This window comes from Schistocerca gregaria, unplaced genomic scaffold, assembly GCF_023897955.1.
Source record: "Schistocerca gregaria isolate iqSchGreg1 unplaced genomic scaffold, iqSchGreg1.2 ptg000994l, whole genome shotgun sequence".
Classification (NCBI taxonomy): domain Eukaryota; kingdom Metazoa; phylum Arthropoda; class Insecta; order Orthoptera; family Acrididae; genus Schistocerca; species Schistocerca gregaria.
The window spans coordinates 31577-37576 of NW_026062344.1; positions in this window are offsets into that span (position 1 = coordinate 31577).

Below are 6000 nucleotides of genomic sequence, written 5' to 3' on the forward strand. Positions count from 1 at the left end.
GGTGAGGCAGTTCGACCACACGTGGTTCCTGTTCTCGCTGGTGTTCAAGAGCATGTTGCTCCACCTGCACGCTCGGGGGCTGGTCCCGTCGGACCCGCCGGCGGAGCGCTCGGCGGGCCCCGTTTCGCGCAGGGAGTACTTCAGCGACAGCTTCGAGCACATCTTGAGCGTGATGGCGCACCTGTTCCTGACGCGGAAGAACGTCCGCGGGGGGATCGACCACACGATGGCGATGGGCATTTTCCTGAAGAACTTGCTGTCGATATGCGACCGCGGGGTGATTTTGGCGATCATCTGCCAGTACCTGCGCCTGGCTCGGATGGAGCAGCGGAAGGCGTCGATAGCCGAGATCTGCAAGTACGCGTTTTTGAAGGTGCTGAGCAGCTACGAGCACTGGATTCCTCTGAACATGGCGACGGCGGAGGTGCCGTTGGAGGAGATGGGCAGGCTGGGGTTGGCGAAGTATTTGGAACTGGTGAAGCGAAAGCACGTGTTGGTGGGCGAGTTGATCCACGAGGTGGAGTACCACTACGAGCAGCACCTGTCGGCGGAGGAGGTGAACTTGTTTTCGAAGGAGAGGGGCGGCGAGGTCGGCGCGCAGCGAGAGGAGGAGAAGCGCGCGGCGCCCTACGCGAAGGCGCTGGAGAAGTCGCAGGACCAGGAGGTGCTGCCGGACGTCGCGGATTCGAACAGACAGGCGACGAGCGCGACGGAGGCCCAGAGCGCTCGTCGGAGCGGCGAGTTGGCGCCGTCCTACCGGGCGTCGTCGAAGACGTCTTCCGGCTCGCAGTCGCAGGACTACGGGGCGCAGCTGATGCCGCCTCAGCTGCAGTCGGCGTCGGCGCAGCAGAGGGCCAACCCGCTGTTTTCGAAGCTGATCGTGGAGTTCGGGATTCAGGCGATCATCATCATGCGACACGTGATGAGCAGGCACGAGTTCGACTCTCGCATAGCCGACCCGCGCCTGCAGGAGTACGCCTCGAACATGTATTTTCCGCTGGTGTGCAAGATGGTGAGCGAGCCGTCGGCGCTGGACCGGATGAGCTCGCAGGAGTGCGGGGACTGGTTCATGTGCTTTCTGTACGTGCTGAAGTACGGGAGCAGGGGGCTGTGGCTGAAGTGGTGGGAGTTGGAGACGCAGAAGAACCAGGTGAACCTGTGGAACGTGCTGATCATGTGCGTGCTTCGCCTGGACCAGCGGAGCGTGAGTCGCCAGGCGGACTTGCTGGCGCTGAACTTGATCACTTTGATCATCAGCAGGTACCACCCGATGTTGAACAACGCGGTGGAGAAGGGCAGCGGCAAGGGGGAGGGGGCGGACTCCTTGGCGGCGCACCCCGCGCTGAAGAAGATCGTCTACTTGTTGCGGATAATCAACCACAAGATGATAGGCTGTTCGGGGCTGTCGATGACCTCGTTGCCGATGCAGGCGTCCCAGGAGCCGCTGAGGTCGTCGCTGGGCGAGCGAGGGAAGTCGAAGGCGAGGGAGGCGGACAAGGAGAAGATGCCGAGCCACCAGTGGACGAACATGTATCCGAATCGGAAGTCGGAGTCGATTCAGCACTTGTTCGCGCCGATGCAGCTGGTGCTGAACCGCTGCGCGGAGTGCCTGTTTTGCCTGGACGCCGGGAAGGCCTCTCAGAGCGACGTGAAGCACCAGAGCGACTTGCTGGAGCCGCTGCTGCTGGACTTCGTGGTGTACGCGAACCACCCGTCGGTTTTGATGGCGAGGGTGTACGGGACGAGCATGCTGTACCTGGTGTTTCAGAAGGCGGACAGGCTGTTGAAGGGGGAGTACGACAAGCTGCACGTGGAGTTGACGATAGCCGTGTCGAGGATGATTGGGATTTCGGACAGCATGAAGGTGCGTCGCTACTCTCAGTTTTTGGGGAGTTTGGACGCCCTGCAGGCGGCGATCACCTGCAACACGCTGAGCGAGAACCTGGAGGTGTCCGGGCGGTGCGAGCTGATAAAGAAGGTCATGAAGCGGCTGGAGGGGGAGGAGATGGCGGTCGCGGGTCGCTCGTCGTTTCGGTTCAGCGAACAGTTCACGGAGAAGGTGCTGGAGACGCTGGTGAACATTCGGGGCCTGATCGACTCGACGATCAAGATCAAGGAGGATTTGAAGGACCCGGAGCTGATGCAGGACTTGTACTTGAACGTGGTTCAGGGGTTCGAGGCGAGTCCGGAACTGCAGATGACGTGGCTAGACAACTTGTCTCAGCTGCACGTGAACCAGGAGGACTACGAAGAAGCGGCTCAGTGCAAGCTGCACATCGCCGCGTACGTGTTGCAATACCTGATGCACGAGGAAAGCCCGCTGGGCCAGTTGCTGAAGAGCAAGCTGCCGCCGAACTTCGAGAAGTTTGTCCAGCTGGCGCCGAACGTCGAGAAGCAGTGGGACCCTCGTCAGCACCCGCCCGGGACGAGCAACTGGCACCTGAAGCACGTGTTCTCGCTGCTGAGTCAGGCGGTCACGTACTTCGACCGCGCCACTCGCTACGAGCTGGCGGTCGAGACGTGTCAAGCGATGAACGTCCTCTACACGGTGCGGCGCGACTGGAGCAGCAGACTGAAGAACATGAGCGTGGAAACAGAACTGTGCCAAAAACTAGCGAACAGCAATCCTTCCGCCGCGCCCATCCACCCGGTCTACTTCCGCGTCGTGTTCTACGGCTCAAAGTGGGACAACTTGAACGGGAAGCAATTCATCTACAAAAAAACGGCCAAGTTCAACTTGAGTCTGTTCAAAAACCAGCTGGAGTACTACTACAAGGAAAGAATGTCGCGTAAATCCAAGTCCTCCCAGCGCTACGAAGACCGAGCCAACCGACTCAGCCGATACGAACCGGAATCCCTACGCTTCGCCAAAGACTCCGAACTCAACAAACGTCGCAGTTCGAACGACCAAATCCCTCCCCCCTCGTCGTCCTCCGAACCCCATCCCCCTCAAGACCCGAACGCCCCCTCCTCCCCCTTCTCCTTCCACGCCTCCATGCTGGCCAAAAAGCACTCCCAAGTCAAAAACAGACCGTTCGACAGCATCCTAATCAAGACCCGCGACCCCTCCCTCGCCGACCTGATCATCCTGTCCTCGAACGAAACTCTCGACCTCTCCACTCTGGACCCCCGCAAAAGCTACATCCAAATGACCGGCGTCACCCCCTACTTCGAAATCGACAAGACCCAAGTGCCCACCTCCAACTACGACCGACACTTCAACGTCAGCCAATTCCTCTTCGAAGTCCCCTACACCGAGCAGGGCCAAATCGGCATCACCGACGACCTCACCAAGCAATACAAGAAGAAATTCATCTTCCAAACCACGCACGCCTTCCCCTACCTCAAAACCCGCCTCCAAGTCACCCATTCCCGCGAAATCGTCCTGTCCCCCATCGAAAACGCCATCGAGCTCATCAACCTCCAAAGTCTGCGTCTCCGCACCGAGCTGGAATCCAACCCCACCCGACTCAACAGCCTGCAGCAAGTCATCCAAGGCAGCGTCGTCTCCATGGTCAACCCCGGCCCACTCAAAATATGCGACTCGTTCCTCAACCTAAGCCTCGTCAAACAAGGCCTCTATTCGCGCGCTCACCTCCACCAGCTCTGCCAAGCCATGAACACCTTCGTCAAACTCTGCGGGTTCGCCATCAAGCTCAACAAGTCCATCATCGACGAAACGCACGAAAAATTCCAACTCGTCGTCCAAGAATTCTATTCGAAACTCGAAAAGATCGTCAAAGAGTCCACGTCCTCCATCATGCAATTCCTCAGCCAAAACCCATCCTGACGCCCACCGCCCGACCCTCTCACCACGTCCACGGCTCCGGCCCCTCAGAGGAAACCCGCCAACGCCCGCGCAACCGACGAGCCGTGTACACACAAAACATCTGACGCATGTTCATAACCAACACTTGTACAGCGTGTTCACTGCCTCCAGCAACACACTCACGTCCACCCCGTCTGCAACAACCAGTGAGGCGCGCATAGAGCCGGGACACTCAGCTGCATACACGCGATCGGCAACACCTCAGCGCACATGGTCCCACGCGTCAATAACACGTCAACATTCTTTGCAAGTCCGTTCCCCGAACACTCCGAACCGCATCTGTCTCAATAACACTCTCGCACACGTCAACGTTTTACGTTCCTCACAACGCGTCAAACAGCGCCACACCGCTGTTTGTTACGCATATGGCGTCGCCGACCTGCCATAGTTCATTTTGGTTTTCACTGCCGCGACAGCTTTTTACGCCACCACCTGACGCAGAGGGGGACCGCACGCGCCACCATATATCTAGTATCGCTCGCATCCTATTTGCCATGTATACGTATAAATAAATCTACACATTGTCATACATTCTATCACAGATGCCCCCTCCCCGCTGGTCTCGTTAGACGCGACTCTATGTCAATGTAACACAGTATTACGTGCTATGCGCTACCACTTATCTTGCTTGTTTTTCCCGCACAAACGCCCAAGACCATCTGGCGTTACCGCGTACCTCTTATACCAGGTCCAGACAAATCTCTGTACTCGCATCAACACATATTACCCATCGCTGTTGTCAGCAAATTCGCACGTATAGCATCGGCATACCTACAGGTGCGCTACCTCTGTCGACATCAGTGCGGATCACTTGCGTACCGTGCTGTTGTCGTCATTCCCATCGTCAGGTGGTCCGCGCTCTTGGACGTTTGTATCCAACCACTCCGTTTCAGTCAAGTGCGTCGACACCGACAGCTTGCTAATATACGACGTGAATTCTGGAAACACACGACAGCACGCACGTTGTTGTGCACCACTTCCGTCTACCTTACGTATCTATATTCGGTAAGGCTCTCCGCTGGGAACGAGCAACCTCACGTTCCTTATTCCATATTGAAATCGAAATCCACGTATCGCATCGACATCCATAAATTCAGAATGCATCAGCCATAACACACAGACCACCAATCAAACATGCGTCTCTGTTCACAGACACTTTGAACATCTGTCGGCTCTATATCAGTATATACCAGCATGTATAAGTCCAAGGAGTCCAACGTAACGGACTCATACCTGTAACACCTTCGAAGCCTCTATTTCGTTAATCGGTATATATGCACTTACACGTTTAGTCCTATTGTTGACAACATACGCCTACTTAACGCGTCTATAAATTCAACTTTGGTAATCACCATTTCTGAATGCGACGGCCCTTAAACTGAACTGTATTATTCGACACTTCTATAATGTCTGCACATCACAAATTATGCATTCTCGCAGCAATGCCTGCAAAACTATGTCGATCATAACAACGATTCTCAGAAACATTGCATATACCCGCTGGTCGTTACGTGATATCTTGCTACTACACATACTATGACGAGTGCTCCTGAATTGTCCATATATGCCGTACGATTAGTATTATACGTCAAGTTATCTCCTACATTCCTAATATATTAGGCACTGTACATTGTATCAATTACACATGCAAATACTCGAGATTGGGTAATGATTTGGGAATTTTTGACGGTGCCCGCACACTGCAGTTTGATATCTATATAACCCCTGTTGGTCAACCGCGCGTACACAAGTTACACACAATGTGTACAAAATAAATATATATATTGTACATCAAGTATAACAATGTATATAACAAATATATATAATGTATATAAATAAATATATATGATGTACATAAAGTATATATAATATACATAAAATATATAATATGCATAAAAATATATAGTGCATATAACTAATACATACAATGTACATAAAGATACATAATGTATATAAATACATATAGTGTGTATAACAAGTATATAATGATTAGTTGGCATACAAACAAAAAAGCTGTGACAAACATATCAGTTCGTCTATGTTTCGTTCTATTTATATTACTATTACACAAACTTATATTCCTCTTATATATTTACGCATAATCTGCGCACAATATCTTTGGATTTTTTAACTCGTTAGTACAACGTGATATGGTTTCAATGTTGTTGTAA